The 13101-nt window shown below is 38.7% G+C and overlaps 1 protein-coding gene across 1 annotated transcript in view; it reads left to right on the forward strand.

Annotated features, from left to right (window-relative positions):
- Positions 1 to 13101, forward strand: part of Tmc1 (transmembrane channel like 1) — a 128000-nt gene that overhangs the window by 19236 nt on the left and 95663 nt on the right. The gene's annotated exons all lie outside the window — the stretch shown is intronic.

Here is a 13101-nt window from a genome sequence, read left to right on the forward strand (position 1 = left end):
CAAGGTCCCTGTGCAGCAGCCCAGAAAAATATTCTCAGGGGCAGCCTTGGAAAGAACCTCAAAGTCAGTCATGCCTACCCAAGCTATCTGACAACAATATTGGGTGAGGAAAAGAAGTCAGAATACAAACAGTAGAAAAACATGTCCTCAATTAAGACAGAGACAGGAAGGAGGGTTCTTTTCTCCTGTCCAAAGCGACAGGTTTGAGCTGAGTCTTGGCACCGAAAAATGTTTTACCAGGGAGTCAGTTCAGCTATCTACCTCAGTCATTGGATCCAGGAAAAGAATTGGTGGGGAGATGTGCATGCGTGCACACGAGAGGAAAACAGAGTGAGGGATTAGAAAGCTTATTGGGAAAGATATCGTTTCCATAGACTGAAAGAGGGTCATCTATAGGGAGAAAATAACCCATAAGGGAAGTTGTTAATAGGACAGACACAACCTGCTATTCCGCACATTCTATTCTGCTCTTAGCTATGACATCTCTTTGCAATTCCTGGGTCTTAGTTCCTGATAGCTGAGTGTTCTTCCCAAACCATTCCTTTGTAATGACCACATGATGCTGTAAGTAATTTTCTACTCCTGAAACTTCATGTGTTCCTTAATCTTCATGTCTATTCTTTCTCCTTGAAAGACCGATGTTCTACACACTGTGCAGATGGATAATTTTGTCTGCTTTGCTTTTCCTGTCCTCTTCTGATTATTGAAGTCTAGAGTGAAAAATCTATCCCTGATTTGTGTACCATCATGACGGTTTCTGGGAAATAAGCAGATGTCTCATCAATAGTAGCTGTATTTCTCTATGTTGATTCTGTTGTTTTTAATATTTTACTCCATGGCCAATATTATGTGCAATTTACACTCATATTTAATTCAAGGTTTCATTCACATATGGTGATTTTGTGAAATAGAAATCTCTATCACAGGTATGTTTTTGTCCGCTTGAACTCTCTGAATTATACTCAGCTGAGTTCCAGTCCTTAAATCTGGGTTTTGAGAGACAAAGCCTAATGAAATACCATCCTCTTCCTCAATTCTATCATCTTTGGGAAAAAAAATAACATTTTGTTTTTGACTTGAAGGACAAAAGTCTTTCTGTCTTTTCTAGTTCTGTTCCAAGTTTACAAATACACAGAGGGTATCTGAGTTTCTTTGGCTTTTACACACAAGATTTTGCATATAGAGACATCGGAAATATGAATAGAATACACTTCACTGAATTCTCAGAAAAAAATAAATACATTCTAGATTTTATTTTCCTGTCACGATGATATACAAGGTTGTTCTTGTAATAGTATCTGTGGGAGATGTGGGGAATGATGTGTGTGAGTCCTGGTCAAAAATATCAAGTAGCGGGCTGGGAAGGTGGCTCAGTGGTAGAGCGCTTGCCTTGCATACCTGAGGCCCTGGGTTCGATTCCTCAGCACCACATAAGCAAAAAGAAAAAAGCCGGAAGTGGCGTTGTGGCTCAAGTGGTAGAGCGCTAGCCTTGAGCTGAAGAGCTGAGGGACAGCACCCAGGCCCAGAGTTCAGGCCCCACGACCAGACCCCCCCCCCAAAAAAAAATCACGTAGCTAAGACCTACACCCTCCTGCTTTGACTTTTCCTTCCTTTTTCCTTGTCCTTTTTCGTTCTTGTCTTCCTTCCTCCCTCCCTTCATCATTTCATCCTTCCTTTCGCCCTCTTCCTCTCCTCCTTTCATCTATTGCTTCCCTTAAGGCTTTTTGTTTGTCTGGTTTTGACTTTGACAGCTCTGATAGTTGAGCTTGGGTCCAGGCGCTTGCTTGGCTCACACTCAAGCCTTGTCTTCATTCCTTTTTAGCTTAGTCATGTTTCTTTGTTGTTGTTAAGGTGTCTAACTTTTGGCTAGGAGCTAAGCTCAGGCCCTTATCTTACTGCCTAAGCATACTGCATAGCTGAGACTACAGGTATGAGCCACCATACCAAGCTTGGTTAAGATGGGGGTCCCCCATTGCTTGCCTGAACTAGCCTCAAATGAACCTCCTCTGGGACTCTGATTCCCATGTAACTGGGATTACAGTTGTGAGTTCCTGAACCTGGCTGGCATTTCTGTTTCTGTGGGAAGCTTTTGTATGTGCCATCTTTTTGTTTTGTTTTGTTTTGTTAGTGGTAGGGTTTGAACCCAGGGCCTGGACCCTGTCTCTAAACTTTTTCACTCAGGGCTAGTGCTCTACCAATTTGAGCCACAGCTTTACTTCCTGTGTTTAGGTGGCTAATTGGAGATAAGAGTCTCATAGACTTTCCTGCCAGGGCTGGCTTGGAGCTGTGATTCTTAGGTCTCAGCCTCTTGAGTAGTTAGGTTTACAGGCGTGAGCCACCAGCATCCAGCTCTGTGCCATCTTTTATGGCTTGGTAATAATGCTTAAACTTTCATTTTTGGTCTTAAATTGTAAGTAATTGCTTATTTATGCCATATATTAAAAAATGTGTTTATGAGAGAAGAAAACAATCGTAACAACAAGTTAACCATTAACAACTTGACCATGAAATCTTTATCATCAGGACTCCTCCACAAATATCAGAATAAGTCACTGGATCACTGGAAGAGCAGGGACATGGCTAGTCTTTTATGATATATATGCAAGAATAGTTGAAACTTTCTGAATGGATGTTCAACTAGGTGGACAGTGTGTATGTATGAGAGGCAAAGTGACCCTGGACTTCATGACATCATTTATTCTCACCATGCTGAGACTTACTCTCCAGGGGCCTTAAGAACCATCCAAGGAGACCTTTGTAGTTCTGGTCCTCACTCCTTGTCCTCAGCTCCTGCCTGAATGGTGTGTTAGGAAAAGAGGCTGGCCTCCCGTCTGTTGGGTGGAAAGTCAGAAGTGAAGGAAGCAGCTCTAATTTTACATCTGGTAACTTAGGAGGTAGATTGCAATGGAAAGTGGAGCAAAGATATTTCACAGGTAGGATGTCACCTAGGAGGTGCTTTAGCACTGCATGTAGATGACCTGGGATGGATGGATGGATGCGCTGGCACACTGAAATAAACCACAGCCAGTTCACAAGTAACTAGTGACTCAGTGGTGGTCAGGAGATCTGGAAGTTACCTTGAGTTTACAGACTTGCAGGTATATCTGCTAAGCCTATTGAATCTGTTCTGTTCAAAGAAAATCTGTTTAGTCTTTCTTTTGCTTCCCACGAGATAGTTTCTTGACGGGTAGCAGGTGGGGGTAGAAGATGTTTGTGTGCCATCGGTGTGAGTTGCGAGGAGGAGAAGCTATCCCACGATGAGCCTTTGCTTTCCCTGAGCTGGGATGAACCTGCATCACTGTTTTCAGAAGTGAGGAACATGACTTGCTATTCCCTCCCGGGGTTCCTCCCCAGCGTCCCCTGGTTGAACTGCCTCTAAATGGAGGAAATCTGTGTGCTGTAAAAGCAAAGCTGCCAGACTGCACAAATGTTGCGATCAGGAGGCAGCAAATTAAAATACGTGGAATTTTAAGGGGGCAGATTTGTGAGAGCTACAATTAAGAAAAAAAAAAAGAGCTGTGATCCAGAGAAGCAGGAGAGAAGCACTGTGATGCCTAGAAGACCTTCTTTCTCTAGGGAAGGTATGGGAGCATCCTGCAGGGGCACTCCAAGCTAGTCCAGCAAACCTCTGCTCCGTTCACTCATGATCGACGCCCCTGCTTCCTGTGATTTTCCTCTTGGAAAAGTGTCCTGTGGTAGTCCATAGTCCTAATGCCATCAATGTGAGCCTGGAAAGGAAATTAGGATGTAATAACCCTATTGCTTCATTTGTTAACTACTTTATTCACTCATTCATCTACTCATTCACGATGCACTATCAAGAACGAACAACACGGATAAGAATCAAGCCAACTTGTATAATAATCAAGCCAACTGACCCCAAGTTTTTACTATAATATCTGAAACTTTAAAACGACTACAGGGCTTACTCTTGTGATCTTAGCGACTCAGGAGGCTAAGATCTGAGGATGGAGGTTTGAAGCCAGCCAAAGCAAAAATGTCCATGAAATTCTTATCTCCAGTTAATCATCAATGAGCTGAAATAGAAGTGCGGTTCAAGTGGTAGAACACCAGTCTTGAGTGATAAAAGCTAATGTATGGTACCAAGCCCCTGAGTCGAAAACCCAAAACTGGCACATATGTGCTTAATCCCTTTTCCGTCCACAGACACACAGAAAATCTGGAAAGCACAGGCATAGCTATTTTCTGAGTAAGACTACAATAGTTCAGCAAATAAGAGCAAGAATGAGTGGGACTGTATTAAATTAATAAACTTCTCCACATAAAAAGAAAAACTTATCAGCATCAAGCGACAACCCACAGGATGGGAAAATTTTAATATATTAATATCTAAAATGTACAAAAGACACAAATAGTTGAACAGCTACAGAACAGATAGTCCGATTTTTATTGGGCACACTGAATAAAGAATTCTCAGAAGAAGAAATACAGAAGGCTAATAAGTATATAAAGAAATCTTTAATGTCCTTAGCCATAAAAGAAATGTAAGTCAAAACTATATTAAGATTCCACCTTACCTCAGTCAGAATGGCAATCACCTAAGAGACAAACATACATATCTATATCTATATCTATATATACATATATATAGCTAGATGGTGACATACTATAATGAAAATATCTTATTTACTTTGTAGTTGCCAAAATTAATTAATGTACTGATGCCTTCTGAATATCAGTCAGTGACACATATATTTATTCATCACAGTACTTTCATGAGATAATCATTTTCAGGACTCATGAAATGGAAGTTGGTACTCAGAGGATAGAATGTTGTTTATGGTCAGCTTTTGAAATGTAGCACTATTTTTAAAGAAAAATCTGTCTGATTTTGACAGGATGCTGCTGCTCTTTAAATTCTGCATAAGTTGACAAGGTGATCTTCAAATTTATATTAAAATGTAAAGGACCTACAGGAGGCAAACAATCTTTGAGGAACAAAAAGTAAAAAAGTTTGGAAGACATACACTTACCCTCAAAGTTAATTGTAACACAACAATAATCCAAATAATGTGAAACTTGCATAATGATACACACAGAAAGATAATTTTGAGGTCATGAGAGTCATGTTTCTTGAAAGAAGGTGGTAAATTTATTATCTTTCAGACAGCAGGATATTATCTGAAGCAGTGGTTCCCAAAGAAAACTAGTGACATTAGCATGCCTTCAGAGTTTTTCAGAAAAGACAATTAGCTAGTCTACTAAACCAGATTCTCTACGGGTGATAACAAGACCACCTGTGCCCCCACATCCCCAGGTGATAATAATAAATATTCAATTTTGTGAAGCATTGTCTTGGCTTCTCTGTGACAGAAATCCTCCAAGATCGGAGAGACAGGAAAACTAGTATGGAGATAGTGGTGGAATCTGTAGCACAGAATAAAAAGGGAAACTGATGGCCTTCGTCCATGAAAACCATTACATTATACGCCCAGTGCTGCCAAGCTGAGCTGATGAATAAGAAATAAGCGAATCTCATATTTACTCATCAGGGTATTGTTGATGGTTTTGCTTCAGGGTGAACAAAAAGCTTTACCAAGGAGAAATAACTGGCATAATTTGTTGTTTAGTACTAACTTACTGTAAAGAGAAGCTTGAGAGAGATGTAGTTCATGGTTCTGAAAGCTTTCACTACATCTTAGTCTCTCTAACACACACACACATGCACACTCACACACACAAACACATCTGTGCATATATAACTCATCGTGAGATTTCATGACTAAGGAGATGGGAGGTGGAAGCTTGTCATAGGTAATTTTTCTCTGTCTTGTCTGAGCAGTTACATGGCATCATGCTGTAATGCAGCTCTGTCCACTGCTATTGCTTTCCTAACCCAGCTAGCCTCAGGATTATATATTTTGTATCTATTTATATATACAAAGGACCTACAGGAGGCAAACAATCTTTGAGGAACAAAAAGTAAAAAAGTTCTGTAGGTCCTTTTTATATATATTATATATTTTGTAAGAGCAAAATATAATAGTAAATATGTGTAATGTCCATAGTCCAGTGTGTGATACAGGATATAGTTTATAAGATGCTATGGGTGCTGCTCAAATGCTTTAACACATTCTACACTCAAATATTGGCCTCTTGCATCTAAAAATTTAGGAAGGTAAGGAAAACATGCCTATTGTGTTTTACTCTGACTCTGAAAGTAGGAGAATTGTCATAATCTTTGTCATAATATTTGGCCTGAGCCAATAGGAAGGGTCAGTTCACCTGAAGGTAAATACTAAGAATAAAATGTTACCCTAAATTCTGTATTTCTATCTTAGGACTTTCTCCTATATTTCTTTGGTGGGATTTTTTAAGTTATCTTTTGTATATTGTTTCCAGTATGCTTCTGATTCTAAAAAGTAATCTTAGAGGCACAGCTTCTCTGTATTAGCCAGCTGTCACCAGAGAAACAGAAATAATAGGGATTTAATGCATGTAAATAGCAAATATTGCATCAAGAGTTCACTAATGAAGAGTAAGAAGGCCCTAAATCTTCAGTTTCCAAGGACTAAAAAACAGGGGAATCTAATAATGCAAGTTCTAGTCAGACTTTGAAGGCAGGGGAAGATCAATGTACAGGCTCCCAGACCTGAAGCAGAGAAAGAAAAATTTCTCTTGTTCACCCTTTAATTCTAGTCAGGCCTCCATGGGATTAGACTAAGTTCATCTGAAATATGGATACTAGATCTAAGTCATGCCATCTTGGCATCATGATAGAAGTTACTAGACGATGGGGACATTCTGAGAACTCTAGAGGTGATAGAAGCCATTCTTTGGGTTGCAAATATGTCATGTGTTGTTGAGCTCCAGGAAGATCATGCTTCCTCTAGCTAAGTGGGGTCCTGATGGGCCCTGAGTTCCCCTGGATGGTTTGATATGCCGTATGTAATACTTTTATTAGGAATAACTGGCCTCATCTAACTTGCTCTGTTTTATATATAACACTTCAGTATGGCTTGGTCTCCACCTCAACATGTGGTGTTTGCTTTTAAAAACTTTGTGCAAAAGACATTGGAGGCTGCAATCTTTCTGACAAGAGTCCACCTGTGGCCACCCGCTTTCCAATGAAGACTCCCGATTTGACCTCTTAAATGGTAGCATCTCCGTATCTCACCAATCGAATTCCCATGCGACACTTCCACATTGGGAAGGGAATGTAGTCATTCTATCAGGTCAAGTGATAATTTTACTTAACGATATCTTCATAGACAGAGCACAATGCTTGAACACTGGGCAACCTGTGGCCCAGTCAAGTTAACACAAAAATGAACTTACTCTTAATAATTCAGGCGTTTCTTTGTAATAATGAACACTGAGACTTGCGTAGAATAATCAATATTATTTACAGAATGACATTAGCTAACTTATCCTTAGAATAAAGTTTAGACGTAGCAGCCAATGATTACAAGCCCATACTTGTTATCCACTCTGCCTGCAATCAATACTGACAGAAAATATTGGGGGCTGGGAAGTTGGCTCGGTGGTAGAGCACTTGCCTTGCATGCATGAGGCCCTGGGTTTGATTCCTCAGCACCACATAAGCAAAAAGAAAAAAGTCGGAAGTGACGCTGTGTCTCAAGTGGTAGAGCGCTAGCCTTGAGCTGAAGAGCTGAGGGACAGTGCCCAGGCCCAGAGTTCAGGCCCCACAACTGGACCCCCCCTCCAAAAAAAAAAAAAGAAAAGAAAATATTGGGATTGCTTCCTTCTATAATAAGTTGCTCTAGAAACATTCTGTTGTTATGACTTTTTCTCTTTTTGTTTTCTGGATTAAATTTGACTCGATAATCCTTTTGAGCATCTGCTGTGGTAAAGCCCTGACCAAGACCTTTGAGAAGCTCCTAAAATGAATAGAGTCTGCAGAGTAAATGTGGCCTTTAGTTTTTGTCAGTCTTTTGCTGTTATAGAAAATGAAGTTGTTGGCAGGAAGCTCAATTTGGGTCCAGGTAAGTGTCCTATCTATTTTAGAATCACTGTGAAATGAGACATTTCCACTCATTGTTGTTGGTTTTATAACAAAGGTGTTGCAACTTTGGGGTGAACTTTTTTTAACGATGGCTGTGCCTGAGGCAGCATAGCATAAAAACAACTGTATGTGGACCTAGAAGATAGGTTTAAATCATGGTTTTGCTCCCTACTAGTTATATAACCTTTGGCAAGCCTTTTGGCCTTTGTCAAAACATTCTCCTAGTTTTGTTGCTAGTTTTGAACTAGTGTTTATTGATCTCAGTAGTAGAGCTCTTCAACACAGATAAATCTTGGATGTGAATCCTGTTTGTCCATTTTCACTTTGAAGACAGATGTTTCATCTTAATGAATAGTGAATTATAGTGTTTAAGAACATTAATTTTGGAGTTTATACTCATGCTCATGAGTTTGAATTCTGATTATGTATTCCTGTTGTATTATGTATTCCTGTCAGGAAGGCAAGTAACTATTTGAAAATTTCTCACCAGTATATAGTGGTGGTAATAAGTTGTACTTCTTGGTGCAGTTTTATTATTTATCAGAAAGATGTTACAAGTTTGAAGAAACCACACATTCAGATCCTGAATTTTCTTTTCTCTTTTCTGCTTAGTTTTCAGTTGAGGACCTTCCTAACTACCAGACCCACCTCTACCCTGCCCCCACATCCTTTTGTTCTCTAGAAGATGCTGATTAACATTTGCTAATGTATGCTAATGAGCATTAATTTCCATCTCTGATGGGAACAAAGGAAGGATAAAGATGCAGGCAGAGTTCATCTAGCCTTGCAAGCCTCTTTATGCTTCTGGAACAGTTCTCTGCTTTCATTGATCTCACAGTTCTCTAGTGTTTTTTGTTTATTAAATTTTGTTTATCTCGCCATCCTAGTGACCATTCTTCTCTATCGCTTGGAGCGGTGCAGAAATGCAAGGGAGAGAGCAGAAAGATTCCTTTGTGTTTTCAGTAATCCGAGGCTAAGAACATAGCAGCAAAGGGTTTCCACACATTTGCGTTTTCATCCAGTTGTTATTTTCATATCCTATTACTATAAAAAGGTTTTAGCCATGAAAACTCACAAGGGTTTGCGTTTCACCACACTTATTTACAGTGGTTGTCCTTTATGGCGGTAATTGCAAAGAGAAAGCACACGCTCTGAATAGTTATTAGGACAACACATTCTTTCCCCCACCACAAATAATCTAAATGCAAAGAAAAAGCCACACTCACCACTGACTAAATTTGTAACCACAGAGAATTCTAACTCGTTGCTTATTGAATTTGTATTGTTTAAAAGGGGGGAAAAAGCCAACTGTCCAAACCACATAGAAAAAAAACCTGCTTTTGTTCTTTGTGTGGATGGATGGTCTTATAAAATAACTAATTGCAGATTCTTACAAATACTCTAGCCCGAGGAGGAGGCAACAATGCTTGATAAGAAATATACTCATTACCTTGCCCATGTAATTGTAACCCCTCTGTACGGTATTTTCACAATAAAAATCTTATTAAAAAAAAAACAACACAAATACTCTAGCCTGTAATTCTCCATGTGAAGAACTGTGTTTCAGCATTTCATATTTGCTCTTCTAGCTCAGGGGTGGGAGAATTTGGAAGCATACCAACTACTCACTTTGCTCAGCCTGGGCTTAATTATAATTTCTTGTATAATAAAAGCCAGAGGACAAGTGCATGCATGGTTAATGCACACTCCTACTCCTCCTTGTATATGTACATAAAAATTCTTTTCATCCTAAAAGGATAGAGAGGGAATTTTTATTTTGAGTGAGTTTTCTTCTTTCTCTTCTTCTTAGCGTGAGCAATCCTTTGTTTGCGACCTCACACACAGGAAAATGTGTTTCTCCACAGACTTTATTCTGTTCCAGTTGGCAGCTGCAATATTTTATACTGTGCTTTTAATAAAACAGTCAGCAGCAGCTATTTATTCTCTATTTGTTGGGGTGGGGGGCAGAGCTTCAAAAATGAGCATAATCTAGAAGGAGAAAACACTGGACTACAACTATTATTATAATAATTATTCTGTGGGTTCTTTTAGGAGGTTGAGTCTTACCACAGGTCAAAATTATTATTCTCTTTATAATTTGAAATCCACATAAATTTAAAATAATTATTTAGCATCTCCAAGACATCTTAATGTTTGAAAAATAGGAACAATTTTTTTTTTTTTGTGGGCATTTGTTATAAAAGTTTCCACTAGGGTGTTTTGATCTTTCCCTAACAGTATATGTGGCTGGCTCTCAGCTTTCTCAAAGTTAGAGTGAAGGAAGAGGAGAAAGTACTGGACCATGCAGAGGGAATGTTAGCCTACCTCCATCAAATTAAATCTTTGTCCCAGCTACTTTGATGACATTTAAGTTAGAAGTATCTCATTCCACATTTGGAAGTTTATTAAGGTATTTGCAAGTTTATTAAGGCATTGGAGTGACATAAAATTAATCATTCTCTCTGCTTCCAATGTTATCATGCTAAATTCGATCATTTGGATGAATTAGAATTGTCAAAAATGAATGCCATAAACATCTCTTGTTCTTACCTAAAAGTGATATAAATAAGAAGTGATTTCAGAGCCTGAGATCTGAGGTCTTAGGGAAACATTTTTCTAGAGGAAGAAAGACCATAACTCATTTTTTTGGGTTTGGTTTTATTGGCAATGGCTTTTGTTCTCTATCTCACCTACATTCTTAGTGTCATAATAAATGAATGAAAACAAAGAGCTGGGATGCTCTATGTGAGGAGATCGTACCTCAGTATGATGGTGATTTCAACATATATCCAAATGGCTGGGAAATGCTTCTTTAGGATGAAGTTTATTTGTTCCTTTTGAACTGTGGATTCATTTACTTTGTTTGTTTGTTTCCAGTTTAGAAAAGCCAAGGATCTAGGTGTAGTTCTTGGGACACATGTGCACATGCACACATACACACATGCATTCATACACACTTTTTTCTCCATATCAGATTCTACCTCACCATCAGCATTATCAGAATTCAGGAAAAAATTCAGAAAAATAGCCTAGTATCTTGGACATGTAAAATCATTTTATTTGTTATAATTCCATAAGTAATAAAATATACTGTTTGCTTGCATCTTATTAGGTATTATAAACTACCTGATGATGAGTTAAAGCACTCAGAAAGATACCCAGGTTATGCAGATCCTAGGTCATTTTATAGAAGGTATTTGAGGATCTGTAGATTTTAGTAGCCATGGGGGGGCCTGAAACCAATTCTTTTGCAGCTTCAGAGGGCAATCGTATATACAAATACATTTATCATTGGTTCCAAGGACCAAAGTACATTTTGCCTTATATTTGGCTTTGTATTTATCTCTTTTCAGCATATGTTACAATTCCCACTTTGTTATATATTTTTAATTTCCTATTTTTTATGTTCTTCCTCTCCTTATTTCTTCCTGCTTGTCTTTTCATCTCTCTTGCTTTCTTCCATCCTGACATTTTAGTCTCATATATTTGTACTGGCAATCTGTGGCCCAAAATATACGCAACAATGTATTCATAAGTTTCTCAGTCTTTTAATAAAGTCTCAGTCAGATAAGCAACAAGAACAACAGAACAGAATTGAAATAAAAATGCTGATCTTATTCGTGTTGTTCGTACACTGTTCAAGGGAGTTTGTTTAATAACATTCATCATCAATTTCTCATTTTTACTGGATCTTTCTTTGAGAAATCAAGAACATTTTCAGTAGCAAAATTTCAGTCCTTGTAGTTGCTGCCTTAGCCGCTCATGGCACAGCTATGATGCACAACACTTACTTTCCATGGTGTCTTATTTCTTTCTGCCTCACCGATGGCTCATTTGCAGGCCCTTTGGTTGCTTCTTCTTCTCTGTGTCCTTTTAACCATTTTCTGTTTCTTGTTTGTTGCTTGTTTACTGAACTCATTTTCTTGGCAATCTCACTTAGCCTTTTGGCTTAAAGATGAACTATATGATAACAATTCCAGATTTGTATTGTTGTAATGTAAATCCAGCTGGCAACACACAGAGAAGCCACATTTTTTTTTAATTAATTAATTAATTTATTTATTTATTTTAATTTTATTTTATTTTATTTGAGAACATACTGTACAGAGGGGTTACAATTACATGGTCAGGATAATGCATACATTTCTTACCAAGCATTGCAGCCTCCTCCTTTGTTTACCCTTCACCTCCCTTCCCAGCCACCCCCCTCCCCCCCACCCAATCATACCCCCCCTCCCCCCCCTCCGACATTGTAAAGCTGGTTTTGACATGACATTTTGTACTTCTCATTGTTGCAACAGGTCCACCTGAATCCTTAAACGACTTGTTTGTCCCCATCTCCTCCACATGTTATACTGACATCAAATATAGTGAAAGCAGGGGTTACACTGTGGGGGAGGGACATACAAAGCAACCAAGAAATAATCTTATAAATGCGTTAGAAACACATGCATGAAAGAAACAAAAACATTAAAATACATATTTGAGGGTTCGTTTTCCTAACATCACATTATCTGACTTCTTCCGCTTGACTCATACCTATACTAGATATTGCAAATAAGGGAAACCATGGGACCTATGTTTCTTTGGGCCTGGCTTACTTCACTTAATATAATTTTTTCCAAGCCTTTCCATTTCCTAACAAATGGGGCAATGTCATTCTTTCTGATGGAGGCATAGAATTCCATTGTGATATATACCACATTTTCTTGATCCATTCCTCTATTGAGGGGCATCTGGGTTGGTTCCATATCTTAGCTATGGTAAATAATGCTGCAATAAACATAGTTGTGCTGGTAGCTTTAGTGTGGTCTTTTTTGTAAACATTAGGGTAAATGCCCAAAAGTGGGATTGCTGGGTCATAGGGGAGTTCTATGTGAAGTCTTTTGAGGAACCTCCATACTGCTTTCCAAAGTGGTTGAACAAGTTTACATTCCCACCAACAATGAAGTAAGGTTCCTTTCTGTCCACATCCCCTCCAGCATCTGTTGTTGTTAGAGTTCTTGATTTTTGCTGTTCTAACTGGAGTGAGGTGATATCTCAATGTTGTTTTGATTTGCATTTCTTTTATGGCTAGGGATGTTGAACATTTCTTCATGTGTCTATTGGCCATC

This window comes from Dipodomys spectabilis, unplaced genomic scaffold (assembly GCF_019054845.1).
Source record: "Dipodomys spectabilis isolate Male_0828 unplaced genomic scaffold, ASM1905484v1 ptg000241l, whole genome shotgun sequence".
Taxonomy (NCBI): domain Eukaryota; kingdom Metazoa; phylum Chordata; class Mammalia; order Rodentia; family Heteromyidae; genus Dipodomys; species Dipodomys spectabilis.